Here is a 15,154-nt window from a genome sequence, read left to right on the forward strand (position 1 = left end):
ACCCCCCTCTACCAAATGAAAGCTCCGGTTCTGCCCTCATACACCCTGTAAATTCCCAAGTTTAGGACATTACAAGCCCCTCCATGGCCCTATGTCCCCCTGCCTCTATCAAATTACGTGACCCCTCTCAGTATATCTGTCAGGCCCAATACCCCCTAACCACTTCAGCCCTCATAGGCCTCCAACCCATCATTCAAGATCTCTTAAACAAAAATTACCTCAGACCCACTCACTCCCCATTTAATACCCCCATATTAGCTGTTAAAAAAACCAACAGATCTTTCCGCCTTGTCCAAGACCTTCGCCTCATCAACATAGCCATTGTCCCTATCCATCCCTTAGTTCCAAATCCATACAGCCTTTTATCACAGATCCCTGCCTCGGCTTCCCACTTCTCAGTCCTAGATCTCAAGGACCCATTTTTCTATCCCTCTAGGCCCCTGCTCCCAAGATTTTTTCATCTTCACCTGGATGGACCCATACACAAGACATTCTGAACAACTCACTTGGACAGTTTTGCCACAAAGCTTCCGAGATAGTCCCCATATTTTTAGACAGGTCCTAGCTCAGGACCTCAAACAGTTTCATCATGATCACTCCAAGTCCACCTTATTATAATACATGGACAATCTTCTACTCTGCAGTCTCTCGTGAGAACAGTCTCAACTTGACACTGCCTCCCTACTTAACCTTCTAGCGTCCAGAAGTTACCGAGTATCCCCCATCAAAGCTCAAATCTCTTCCCCTCCTGTCACTTACCTCAGATTCCTTCTATCTCAACAAAGAAAGTCCATTACCTTAGACAGCAAATGGCTCCTCTCTGACCTGCCCATTCCCAAAACCAGGACAGAAATCCTTTCCTTTCTAAGCCTGGCTAGATATTTTAGAGCGTAGATCCCTAACTTCTCCCTGCTCCCTGTTGGCAAGACCCCTATACGACCTCAGCAAGAGCCCCCCCTAAAAAGCCATTATCCTCCTCACCCCGACACTCCTTCATTAAGCTCTGTCAAGCCCTTGTGGAAGCCCCAGCTCTCCATCTTCCTGATTTGTCGAAGCCCTTCTCATTATACATTCATGAGAGGTCCAGTCAAGCTCTAAGAATCCTAGGCCAATATTATGGCCCATCCTTTGCCCCAGTAGCTTATCTCTCCAAGCAATTAGACCCCACAGTTCAGGGATGAACCCCCTGCCTACGAGCATTAGCCGCTAGACAGCTCTTGCAGAAAGAAGCTCATAAACTGACATTCAGGGCGCCCTTTACCATTCTGTCCCCACATCACCTAAAAGATCTCTTAACCTACAGAAGTTTACAGACTCTCCCTCCCTCCAGACTCCTGACCTTACTGTTCTCTTTTCTCCAAAATCCCGTTCACCCCCTTTGCCATCCATACCCGAATCATGACTTTTTCCTCCTTTACTGCTCTCTTGCTTTTTTTCCTCATTCCTATTGTCTTCCCCACCACCCCAGCCTCCTTTGTATGGCGATTCAAAGTCAGAGAGACTTAAACACAGCATCAAACAAAAATTACTGCCCTCATTGCCACACCAGACTGCCCTCTGAAAAGCTGCTCTGAGCCTTTATACCTCCACTTTCCTCCCTCCACCGAAGTGTTCACTAGCAGCTCCCCTTATTCTCCCTACCTCTGCTTCCTCTATGACCAAAAACAAGCCTATTGCAGGTGATAGCCAGACACCTACAGGAGATGTCTCTACTGGTCTTGTGCCATTCACTACATGAGTAACTCCCGGTACCCACAGTATTACTCCTCCAACCATTTCATAAAATATCCCAACGGCTCATTCTCCTTATCAATCCCAGATCCCTGGGACTCTCGATGAGCTGCCAGAGTCACAGCCTCAGTTTACTATGGGGGGGGTCCTCGACCCCCACGGTACCCTTCATATCTCTCAAAAGTATGTTCCCTCTCATTCCCAGATCTCTCAAGTTGCATCAGATAGCAGACATTCTGAAAAAGTCATTATCCAAACTCTTGACGGCGCCTCTTCATCTTCTTATCCCCGCCCCTCTTCCCATTTCTCCTACTCTTCGTTACAGCTCATTCAGGACACCATCATCTTTCTCAACCACACCCTTAACACCGCCAATTGTTTCTTGTGTGCATCACTACAGCGCCCACTGCTGGCCGCCGTGCCCCTTAATATTTCCAACTACTCCTTCCATGCAGAAGGACAACCCCTCTGCCCCCTGGCAGACATACCCCTATGGGAACCAGAATACGCAGATAATCTCACCATCCACCACTGTGTAGGCCCAACTCCACCCCCCTCCAGCGCACTTCACTGCCTCTCTATCTACACCCCTACCTCCGGCTCTAAGACTTTTACGCAACCAGGACACTTCTTTTGGTGTAATGGCAGTCTTATCAACTCACTGCCTCTCAACTCCGATACACCCTGCATTCTCGTCACCCTAATCCCACAGTTTACACTTTACAGCATGGCAGAATTTCTTGAGCTCCAACCTCCCTTGCCCTCACGCACAAAAAGGGCTGCTTTCCTTCCCATCATGGTCGGTATCTCTTTGACCACCTCAGCCATTGGGGCAGGGTTTTCAGGGGGAGCCTTGGGTCACTCTCTATGGGCAATTAGAGATCTCAGCACCAAACTTGAGGGAGCCCTGACATCCACTGCCGATTCCCTAGCCTCTCTCCAAAGACAGGTCACTTCGCTAGCTAAAGTCACCCTTCAAAACCGGCGGGCCCTAGATCTGCTTACAGCCGAGAAGGGCGGCACCTGCGTCTTCCTCTGGGAAGAGTGCTGCTATTACATCAACGAATCCGGCATTGTAGAAACTGACATTACCAAACTCACTGACCTTGCCTCCAGTCTCCACTCTGCTTCCAATTCCAACCCATTCTCATCAATACTAACAAACCCCCTCCTCACCTGGCTCTGGCCCATTGCAGGCCCCATAATAATCATTCTTCTCGCCTGTCTCTTCTTACCCTGTATAATAAAGTTCATCAAATCCCAAGTCAGAAAAATCTCTAATCAAGCTTTCAACCAGTTTTTACTCAGGAACTACCAGCTTCTGGCCACAGAAGATCCCTCACCCTCACGTGACCTCCTCACCACATGCTGAGATGGACCTCTCTCTCCACTGGAAACTGTTCCTGGAAACAATGGCCGCAGACGCCTGGCTCCTGACACCCATATCCTCTTAGCACCATTAGAATCAATATGTCCTCGACCTATAGTTACAAAGAACCTTCATTAATTTCCAACCTGAAGAAGTCCACATCTACTCATCCTTACTGTGGGGAATCCTATCAACCCTTTCCTCCCAATACTCAAACCCTCACTCCCTTTTACGCCCCTGTTCAGCAAGAAGCAGTCAGAGAGAAAGCAACGTCCACAAACCCATAGAGGAGAAAGGGGGGAATAAAGGGTCCCCACCAGTAAGATGGCAAACTTCCAGCTTCTCTTCGGGGTCCTCAGTTCCCGCCAGCGCCACCTGAAGCCCAATCACCTCTCGCCCCCCCTCCCAATCCCAGCACCTAGCCAACAGCCAACAGCCCCGTAGAAGTGACACATCAATCAATTCATGCCCCTTCCTATATAACCCAGCACCTTTCCCTAATAAAGCGGAACTCTCCGGTGAATTGCTGCTGTGTGTCGCTCCTTTCCTTTCAATGCTATGGAAACTAACTTTTGTAATATTTACTGTAATTGAAATTGTCCAACTTAAAATTGTTTACATGTATGCACTTTTTCACGTTGGGTTTACAACAATTTATATCATTCGTTAGGAAACTTAAATTAGAAACTGATTAAAGATATTAGAAACTGACTTACTAGTCTTGCCTACATAAAAACCAATTTTAATGTCTTGCTTGTCACATATTGTTCACCAAAGATAAACTTCATTTAATAATTAGAGTTCTATCCATTTCAAAAGTTGTCATGGGTTCATAAAGAGCTATTGAAAAAGGAATCATAATTAGCCTACATATGAAATAAATCACATATTATACAATTACTTCATGTTAGGAAAGAGTATAAAACCTAAATGTGATTTATTCCCACTAGTACGTTTAAACATTTTAACAGTAAGGTATTAACAAAGGGCCACATGGTAGAAGCTGTTCAGGCTGAGAGTGGGGGTAGGAGAATTGATAAGGGCCTGGCAATACCTGTTTGAGTTTTTTAAACCTAGCAATAAAATTAAGACAAATGTAAAGGAAAGATACAAGTGGCTTAGGCGATGACCGGGAAAGACTGTGAACCCTGTAGTACTCAGCCAATGAGGAACCAGGGGAGGGACTCGCATACTAGGAAATAAATTATTGGCACCAAACTTCCCAGGTGTGCCTGCCCACCAGACACCCGATCTTGCAAGACCTTCATTAAAGCCTCGCTCCGCTGTTCTCTTTGTCTCCGTGTCCACTTACTGAATTTGGACCAGTGAGTGTGTTTCTCACACTTTATAAGTTCATTTGCCACGTAAGATTTTTATTTGAAAATTTACGCTAAGTTGCAGTTTATTTTATTATAAACATTTGTCTCCCTCTATAGCCCCTAATTAAAATAGTGTGCATGAGCAAGGCAGAAAAGCACCGCAGCTAAAAGCATGAGATGTAAAACCAGATATACCTAAGTTTAAATCTACATAATAGTTGTACAGACTAAACAAGTTTCTTGAACTCTCAGAGCCTAAAACTTTAACTTGAGAGGATGACTGTGCTTTCAGGAGCTAATGTATGTGAAGTGCTTAGCAATGCTTGCCACTCAGTAGGCACTCAACACCAGCAGATACAGATGAGGGTGGAGCTGCTTGGCTGATGTTAATGAGGATAGTGGTGGTAGCTATTCACAGTGCTTTCTTCACAGTCTAATGAGTAAGTGTGAAGCAACCCAGTTTTGCTGCAATAAAATGTATTGTCTGGCTAAGGATGTGGGATGAGATGGAACTTAGGACAGAGCCAGAAGAATGTCAACCAGGATGGAAGAAGAAAAGCTATGGAATAGGTAATGAGTGTCTTAGAAGCAGAAGGAAGAATCAAAAGAGGGAGGCTTTAGTAAATACTAGAGAAGAATGAATTACTCTGCTAGATAAATAAAATATTCCTAGAATTAGAACCCTGTAAAAAAAAAAAGCTGAAGTATTTTCATTTAGATATACTTATAGACAAAGAAAAATAATAGTTTTTACTCTTTCAGCATTTAAGTACATGATCTGAGGACCATTAAAATGCACAATAACCACCAAGTAACTAGATCTTGATCTATATCTTAGGTATTTCTTTAAAACATTACCAGACAACACTATATAACAGAAAAGAAAGACCAAGAATTTGTAATTTTTGAAAGTCACTTTTAAAATGAAAACTTTTTCCTTCTTGCATGGCTTTGCATGACTGTTTTATCTGCATAATGTTTTCAACGTACTTACTCATCTTCCTCTACCTCTGCATATGTGTAATTCCTATGGAAAATAGAATTGACTTTATGACAGTTAAAAGTAGCAGGCAGACATAAAAAAGAATTTGTTAATGATAGGTTGCTCTGTTCCTTTGAACAATATAGAGTACAGGATACTTAAATAATATGAAATTATGGGTTGCAGAGTATCAGAACTTTTAAGACCTTGGTTAATCTATAACTAACTTTTAACTTTCATATATAACTGAACCAAATATGAAAAATTATAAAGGTCTATATCTGAGTATCTCAATAATTAGTTTTTGTAGAAAAACAAAATAAATGGAAACATGCAATATGTTCATAGAATGAAAGACTAAACATTGTACAAATGTTAGTTCTCAAAATTTGCATTATCAGTTAATCTCAAAATCTGAAGAGGGTTTTTTTTGTGTGATTTCATAAAATTGATGCTGAAATTATATGGTAACACAAAGGGCAAAATACTAAGATATTCTTGAATAAGGACTTGCTTTCTTAGACTTATTGTAAAGCAACATTAATTAAGACTGTGAAACTGGCACCAAGACAGAGCAACAAAACAGAATTTAAAACATAAAAATATACATCTATGCACATCTATGCACAAATGATATACTACATAACTGACACTAAATTGCTGTAAGTTTTAAAATGGTATTTTTAGTAAATGATGCTGGGCTAATAAATGTGCAACAATCCAAGAAGCCACATGAAAAAAAACAAGAGTTAAATTGGACCTACAGCTCACACCAAACACAAAAATCAGTTACAGGCATATTAAAGACAACTGTAAAAGATAAAACTCTAAAACTTTTAAAAGATAATATAAGAAAATATGAGCTAGAGATAAAAATGAATGCTATGAACAAAACACAGAAAACACTAACCATGAAAAAAAAGACTGAAAAAAGTCAACCATATTAATATCTAAAATTCCATCTATGAAAACACAACATAGAAAGAGTGAAGAGACAAGCACAGAGGAAATATATTTACAATATATATTTAAATTTGCTTTAAAAACTTATTTAACTCTCAAATGACTAAGATCCAGAATACATAAAGAACCTCTAGAAATCAATTAAGTCAAAGAGATAAAAGACAAATGGATAAAAGATGTTAATAAGCACTTCAAAAAGGAGAACATCTAAATGGATAATAAACATATAAAAAGGTATTAAGCCATATTAATGATCATGAAAATTAAAGTTAAAATTTAAATTAACACCAAATGAGAAACTACTACACACTCATCAGATTGGCAAAAAATGTAAAACATTGACATTATCAAATGCTGGAGAGCACAAGTCCCATATACTGACAGTGAGAGTGTAAATAGTTAAATCATTTTGCAACATACTTCAATTAAATCTAGATAAACTGAATTATGTTCAACCTATGACCCAACTATTTTATGTCTAGGTATCTACCTGAGAGAAACTCTTGCACACATGCATCAAGATATATGTCTAAGAACATTCACAGCAGCACCTATCACAATAGCTTCAGGCTGAAAACAACCCAACAGTCTATTAATGAAAGAATGGGTAAGTTGCAATATATTCACCTAAAAATGAACAAACTACAGGTATTAATCTCATGTATCATCATGTCATGGATGAATCTTAAAGATAAAATACTGAAGAAAGACAAGACAGAAAAGAGCCCATATAGTATGATTCATATAAAGTTCAAAAACTGGCAAAACCATATCACTTAGGGATACATACATCTAAAGTAAAAACAGAGTTGATTATAATAAAGATCGGGATACAGATACCTCTGGAGGTAAGAGAGGGTAATGAGGGGATTAGTAGCACATGGTAGAAAAGAGACCTGGGCCTTTTAAGGAGTCGGCAGTGAGTGTTCTATTTCTTGACTTGACTGGTGATTTTAAGAGTGTTAAGCATTTCTTATTCCACACGTTTATGCACATCTCAAAACATGCTATTAAAAATTCTCATGATAGATATAAGCTCAATAAAGGCTCCTTCATTACTACTGGAAGTTTCCTCTGCTAAGCAAAACCCTAAAATCAAACTAAAAAACAGAAAATAGTTGTCAGAAAGTAGCTGTGTGACCTTGAGTAGGTTACTTATTTTTCAGGATCTCACTTTAGTAATATATTAAATAATAGTTTTTAACCTATCTCTAAGATTCATTCAGAGTCTTAAATTCTTGGATTCCCTTAATCTCCCATCATTCAGGTGAACACTGTCAGGTCCCTGATTAAATCTCATGTATCTTTCCATTCCGTTGTATAGCAAAGCAGAAAATAGATTTCCATGCAAACATAATATTTCAGTATTATTTAAAGAACAATAATCATCCAAAGTGTGACCCTATTATTATCTTCAGCCTAAGAGAATGCTAGGAGTATAAATAGCTGCTCAATGATGAGTAAGTTTTTGAAACTCTAATATATAACAATCATTCTGTATGAGAACTGAAAAGTTGTTAAAGACAAATATAACATGCATTACATTTTGTGGTGGTGTGAAATTTAATTTCATTAAGACTACTATTCACTCAAGCCTAGTCAACATATTGAGATGGTAGATAATGCCCATACTTGTTCTGTTAATTATTTTCTTAGGCTATTTAAGAGAGCTAGTGAAATCCAAAAAGTGAATTGGCACTTCTTAAATGAATCCATTCAAACACGATTTGGACAACACAAAGTCTTGCCACAATGGCAAATAGCCATTAGTGATACAGTATATTCCCCTCAGAAATATGACTTAATTCTGTCAATTTGTAACATGAAATATATGTACATAAATGTCATACACTGAATTTGACAAATCCATTAGCTTTTAGTGATACATGTAAAATTGGAGAATTACCACCCAAAAAAGTGATGAAACACTGATAACTACAATGAAGAATGAAAAGAATATGAGGTGAAGAATTTTATCAAGTTCCAGGGATTTCTTTGCTTTTGGTAGGAAACAATTTGTGATTTCAGATTAAAACTGAATTTTCCCAAAGCTTATCATTCATCTTTCCAAGTGATTAAAATGAAAATTCTATTAGATGGTTAATCAGAACAGTGGTATGTTAATTCCAACTTCCTTGTGGAAGGCATTAAAGACAGTAAAAGTATCTCTATAATGATATACAATATTAACAAATTGTGGTTTACTGTTATGTTGATTTTCACCAACTGCTTAATGAAAGCTTCTCCTGTAGTTTAATTTACTATTATATTATTAAGACTCCCATCACATCCTTAATCCATATAAAAGCTGTTTGTGTATATTTAATTTGTTGGCAATATCTAGAACCCAATTCCCTCTATGCTAATTATTTCTTCTTCAGTAGACAAGGTCAACATTCTAAGTCAGATATGCAAGCACACAAAATCTCTGTAACGATTAGCATGACTTTTATTTTTAAATAAATCTCTAACAACAGTCATCATCAAGTCATCATCATTTCTAGCCTGAATTTCTGAGAATGCCTATTTGGACATCTTGCTTCCACCTTAGTCCTCTTATAAATCATTCTCTAGGTATCAGCCAAGTGATTCTTAAACAAACTGATCACATCATTACTCAGATTAAATTCCTGAGCTTGTCATTAAACAGAATCCTTAGCATGGTCTATAAATCATCTGTTTCATCAATACCACTCTCTCCCCATCTCCCTCACTATACACCAGCCAGCCAAAGTATAGAAATTTCTTTACACTCTTTTCTTTGGCTTGCTAACTACTACTTAACCCTTTAGTCCTCAAATGCTGGAGAGGTGAATCCCCAACTTCAATCAAATCCCCACTTTAATGCACCCCTTATATTCCATTCTCAGAATTTACTTTATTGTCATAATGTACTGATCTAAATGATTATTTATTTATACAAGATGTAGGACATGAACTGTCTACTTTGCTTACCACTGTATGCTAGAGATACCACTGCATCCTACAATAGTGCCCATCACAGTGGCTGGTGTTCAATTAATAAAACTGATCACACTCACCAGAAAATAACCAACTATACCTATGAATTCAAACCCAGTAGTTAATACTTAAATGCAGGGGTTTGGGTGACTTTACTGGCAAAGCAGATGTGAAAATGATGGGTAGAGAAAGGATCTGTATAAAGAGGACAGGGATTTGTGTATGTTTAAATTTATAAACTTAATAACTACTTTAGTCAATTATTACTTTTTATATAGAAAAGTTAGACTGGGAAACAAATGCTATTGCTCATAATTAATCCCTTCTGAGGGACTTTAGTAAGTCTATGGAACAGGGAGAACACACTGATGACACACAAATCGTTCAAGAACTAGAAATTTACTCAACTGTTCATATTATAGAAAAAGGAATACATCTCCATTTAAGCTGAGAAATCTATAAAAAGCACTTAGACTCTATAAACCAAGTATGAACTGTATTTAATTATAAAATATGTAGTGCTTTTCCAACCCTTTTCTAGGACTATATAAAGGTTACTTTCCTTTATCCTATGCATTTCTAACATTATTTTCTATAATGCAAAATCTGAAAGCCTTAGATGTAAACATTTTCAGCAGTTTATTTTGGGATACAGGAAAATTCCAACCAGAGCAAACTCAGCATGCTACTGAAATCTACACAAAGAACATAAATAAGTTATCTTGTCCAAACATTATGCTTTAATTCAAAGTGACATTTTTAGAGCACTCATTTGGAGAAAAAAATTCTAAAGGGAATGAATGTCATACAATTTTTTTTAATTGTATAGTTATATAAGGAAAGTAGGTATCACAAAAACTTATTCTACAGCTGGTAAATTTGGCTAATCACATATATATGTACATACCACATACACACATACATATTTATTGTCCCATAAAAAATTTAAGATACCAAAAGCTTCTAAATTGTCACCACAAGAAATAGGTAAAATAAACTTGACATCATGGGGAGCCAGTGTTTCCTGATCAATTCTATTATATCATCCATATGTTCCTAAGACACTTAACATTCTTTATAAAGCTCATATATTTTTAAAAATATGTTAAAATAATCATAGACTGTTTTAATGACCACAGAATTTACATTTTGTTCCTTTAAAATTGAAATGTTTATAATCTTTTATGCTAGCTTCTCATAATAACATAGTTATAATTCTAAAAGAAATTCTTAAAAAGATGAAGTGTCATGCAGATGATATTTGCTGCACAAGTTATAAAATAAAACTTTTACTAAAGTGTGTTTTGATAATATTACATGAGTGGATGCTAGGTACTATATCTGTAACAATGTAACATATATTAGTTGTCCACTGACCACACAAAGGTCAGCTTTGGTTTTAAATTTAGATACATATGTATCATAGCAATGCAGAAAACACTGACCCAAATTTGGACTTATTAAAATTCTGATGAAACATAAAGATGTTTAACTGGAAGTCTGAAATCAGAGTAAATATTAGGCCTGGTGACTTTCAAAAACAAGTATCCTTAGTATTAGGTCTGACATGACAGCTTAACAGGAGAGCATATAATTCTAGGTTACTATCTTTGTTAGCAAAATATTAGAAAAACTTGGCATTTGTGCTTTTACTTCCATGAATGTGTTTTTTTAGATTAAAAAAACTGCATGTTATCTCTGCTCTCCGACCACATCCCCGGCCCCCTCCATGAGACACCCTGCCACTCGGTCCCTGCGCTTTTGTCCCTGCGGCCTCCACCTCATGCCTCCACTCCTCCCCCAACCTCCGGCCCCATCCTTTGACCCTCCCTCTTCACCCCCCATTCCGGCATCGCCCTCCTCTCCTTGACTCCGTCCACGCTCTCTGTCTCTTCATCAACCTGTCTCGTCGTCCGCTTCCCTGCCCCTCTGTCAATTTCCCCGTCCCTAGGCCCCCAACCCTCTAAACAACGCCTCTAGAATGAGGCGTGACGCCTCAGAGCGCAGACACGTGTGTCCCAGGCCAGGCTCTCCCGAGGGACCATCCGGCAGGCTTGCTCACGCTCGCTGGGGTGGAGCCCGCAGCCCCTGGGGCACTCGGCGGGGAGGGGCAGCTGGGCCCAGGCCTGGGTCATCAGCCCCGCAGCGGCCCGGTGTGGAGCACACATGCGGCCCCGGGCTGAATTACTTGGGCTTCACTGCCCCGCCTCCATTCCAGTATCCGGCTTGCCCTCGCCGGGTATCCTGAGGTCTCTGCATCCCGGTCCTGGGGTCCCTCTAGAAGAGAGGATGGTGGAAGGATAGTGACGATTCTCCCACTTTGGGAAAGTTCCAGCCCTCCTCCACTGGAGGCCACCCTTACTTCCACTGAGAGCTAGAAGCCTGGGAGCTTTGCTGGAAGAGGGGAAACCAGGCCCCCAGCAGATCCAGCTGCCTTCCTGTGCCTAGACCCTCTAGCCTTGGCACCTACCGGCACTTCAGCTCCCCACCTCACCCCCATGAAGTATCGGTCTCGCGGACTCTTCCCCTTGTCCTTGCTCAGATTGCAGCTGGGCTCTGCCGCTGACCCACATGGGATGGCAAGGATGCAGCGTCGGTCCCATCTTTCTCTATGTTGTTGGTGCACCACTTCCAGCCCTGGGCAGGTCCCATGTTGCCAGAAGTCCAGACTTCATCAGGGAGACTTTCAGTGTTGTGTCCCCAGCACCGTGCCCCCAGGAGAGCCAGAAGCGAGGCCCACTCATGAGCCCTGTGGTCACCTTCTCATCGCCCTCCACCCTGGTGGGGCCCCCAACCCAGCCCAGCCTCGCTTAAGGGTGCACCCCTCCTTCTGGATTTACCAATCCCTGGCTGCCATGATTGCACCCTGGCTAGGAACCTCCTTTGGTCTGGCTCCTTGGCACCCCAACACCCCCCCACCCTTCTCTTCTACTGCAGAATGAGGGCTTGTGGGTAAAACTGTAATATTTCCAGAATACCTCGCCTGGCTTTAGTGCATCTGCCTATCAATAGGCATTCCGGTGGAGAGAAGTTCATCTCCGTATCAATGGGTAACTACCTGGACAACCAAGGGCTTATCTGAACCTCTATGAGAGGTGAGGGGGTGGGATTGCTTATTTAAGCTCCAGCAGGAAAGAGACGGCCCCAGACCGCAGTTTCTAAGCAATAAACGGGTTTTACACTTTAAAAAAAAAAAAAAAAAAAGACCAAAAAAACTGCATGTTGATTGTTAAAGATCTACCAGATTTAGAAACACATAATATAAAAAGTGAAAGTATCCTGTAATGCCATCCCAGGAGACAATAATTATTTCCTATATGGTATGTTTTCTTTTGATGCCTTTATTTTTAATACAGACTTATGAAAATTTTAATATCTACAAAGGAAAATAGGTAATATTTGAGCTCTGGAGTATAAGACTAAAACTCACATCTCTGAATCTTATAGCAACTACTTAAGATACAGAATGTAACTAAAATAATTGACACTCTCCAGATACCCCTTCCAGTATGCTCCACCACTCAAAAATACAGATAGATCAATAGATCGATCCATCCAATTTCACTTAAGACTACCTTTAGTAAAAAAGTACAAGTTTTATTAAACTTGATCTCTGATGTCACTACACTAAACTTTTTACAATTCAATTACTTTTAGGTATCCTAAATAAGACATTGTTCAATTTTTCCTGGTATGTATTCTTTTGTGAGTTATCTTTTTAACAACATTGTATTTCAGTATTCATCTACATTGATTCTTATAAGCTATAATTCATTCATTTTCCTTTCTGTATTACAATATACTATTTATAAATTTGCTACAATTTATGTATTCACTTGATTTAAAGTTATTTGCATTATAAGCAGATTAATAAAAATTCACATGTTCTAGTATAGAAGTAGAGTAGTATTGAGTATATACCTAGGAGTAAAACTGTTATCAAAGTATGGGTTATACTTTCTTCATGAAACAAAGACAAATTGTATTCTAAAGTAGTTATATTTTATCCTTCAGCAGTAAATAAGAGTTCCATTTGCTTCATATCATCTCTAACATTTGATATTACCAGACTTTTTAAAAATGTTTGCCAATCCGGAGAAAGACAAGCACCAAATGATTTCACTCATATGTGGAGTATAAGAACAAAGAAAAACTGAAGGAACAAAACAGCAGCAGAATCGCAGAATCACAGAACCCAAGAATGGACTAATGGTTTCCAAAGGGAAAGGGACTGGGCAGGAGGGGTGGGAAGGGAGGGATAAGGGCAGGGAAAAAGAAAGGGGACCTTATGATTAGCATGAATAATGTGGGAGGGGAGGGCATAGGGAGGGATGTGCAACACAGAGAAGACAAGTAGTGAGTCTACAGCATCTAACTACGCTGATGGACAATGATTGTAATGGAGTTTGTGGGGAGGGACTTGGTGAAGGGGGAGTCTAGTAATCATAATGTTCTTCATGTAATTGTAGATTAATGAAAATAAAATGAATTAAAAAAATATTTTTGCCAATCTAGTAGGTATAAAATGGCTTTTCATTATGGGTATTTTTCCTTTCCTCTACTTAATTCATCTGTTTACAAAGCTCTCCTATATTCTTTATCTTCATTCCAATGAGGCTAAGGAGAGACTGTTGTTATCCACTTCACAAACAAAGAAATGTGGATTCATGTATTTTTTCAATTTAAAGAAGTTTTAAAAAGTCCCAACAGACATACATGTGTATGTACATACCTAGGAAGGAAAAACAAATCTATCCAAAAAAGGAAAAAGAGTAGCCATAAGCTTCATCCAGATACAAAACTTCAGGAAGGAGTGATTCTAGGTAGCTGATTAAACTGTTTTGGGAGGTAAGTAGGACACCATTTGGGGATTTTCAGCAATCACCAATGATGGTAGATTTGCAGTGACTGTGGTCAGATCTTATCAAGCAGAAGCAGGAACCAGTGCAACAGAGGTGATTGTTTATGATAGGTTAATGAATTTGTATGGAAAGATATCCACATGAAGTGAAAAAGGCAATAAATTGGGAACAAGAAGATAACATTCTAATTCTACATTCACCATCTTCATGTCTCTGGCCAAGCCATAAAACTTCTGTATGTCTCAGTTTTCTACAGTATCTGCTCTGCCTAGTGCAGTCATGAGAAAGATCAAAATGAAAATGACTATGGCTAAGCACTCTGTAAAGTGTAAAATGCTTTACAATGTAAAGAGTTAATAATATCATTAATGCTGACAATGTTCAAACTTGCACATCTATGTTGTGCAGTTTGTTATTTTAAAAGTCAGAAAGTGGATTAAAGCTTCAAGTGAAGGAAAAAACTTTAAGAAAATTTAGGAGATCTCAATAATAGTCTCTATTCTACCACTAACTAGGTGAGGGACCTTTCCAACTTAAGTGTGTATAAGCTTTTTTTTTTTTTACTTCAATATAACCTCTACAAGTGTGCCCCCATTTTTATAATACTGGGTGCTCTGTCTCTTTCTTTCTTATTAGTAATTCTTTATACTATGTATTACAAACATCTCACCATGAATTGCATTTTTGCTCTCCTAATGTCTTTGGATGAATACAAGGTATTTTTAATGAAGTATAATTTATCAACCTTTTAGTTTATGGTTACTGCTTTTCATGTTGTATTTAAAGAAACTTAAACACTAAAGTAATCTAAAAGGATGAGTGGCAATGGCACCTAGCAGACCCACGGGCTGGGGAAGTACCTGTTCCCACCAGCCACAGTGGGAAATTTGCTGACTCTCAGGACACTAAGTAGAGGACACAGAAGGGTCTTTCCTCTGTAGGGGAAATAAGGAGCCCAGACTGATAT

The 15,154-nt window shown here is 39.2% G+C and overlaps 1 protein-coding gene across 3 annotated transcripts in view; it reads right to left on the reverse strand.

Annotated features, from left to right (window-relative positions):
- Positions 1-15,154, reverse strand: part of DTWD2 (DTW domain containing 2) — a 143,233-nt gene that overhangs the window by 51,498 nt on the left and 76,581 nt on the right. The window lies entirely within an intron of this gene.

The sequence above is a fragment of the Manis javanica genome, chromosome 14, assembly GCF_040802235.1.
Source record: "Manis javanica isolate MJ-LG chromosome 14, MJ_LKY, whole genome shotgun sequence".
NCBI classification, from domain to species: domain Eukaryota; kingdom Metazoa; phylum Chordata; class Mammalia; order Pholidota; family Manidae; genus Manis; species Manis javanica.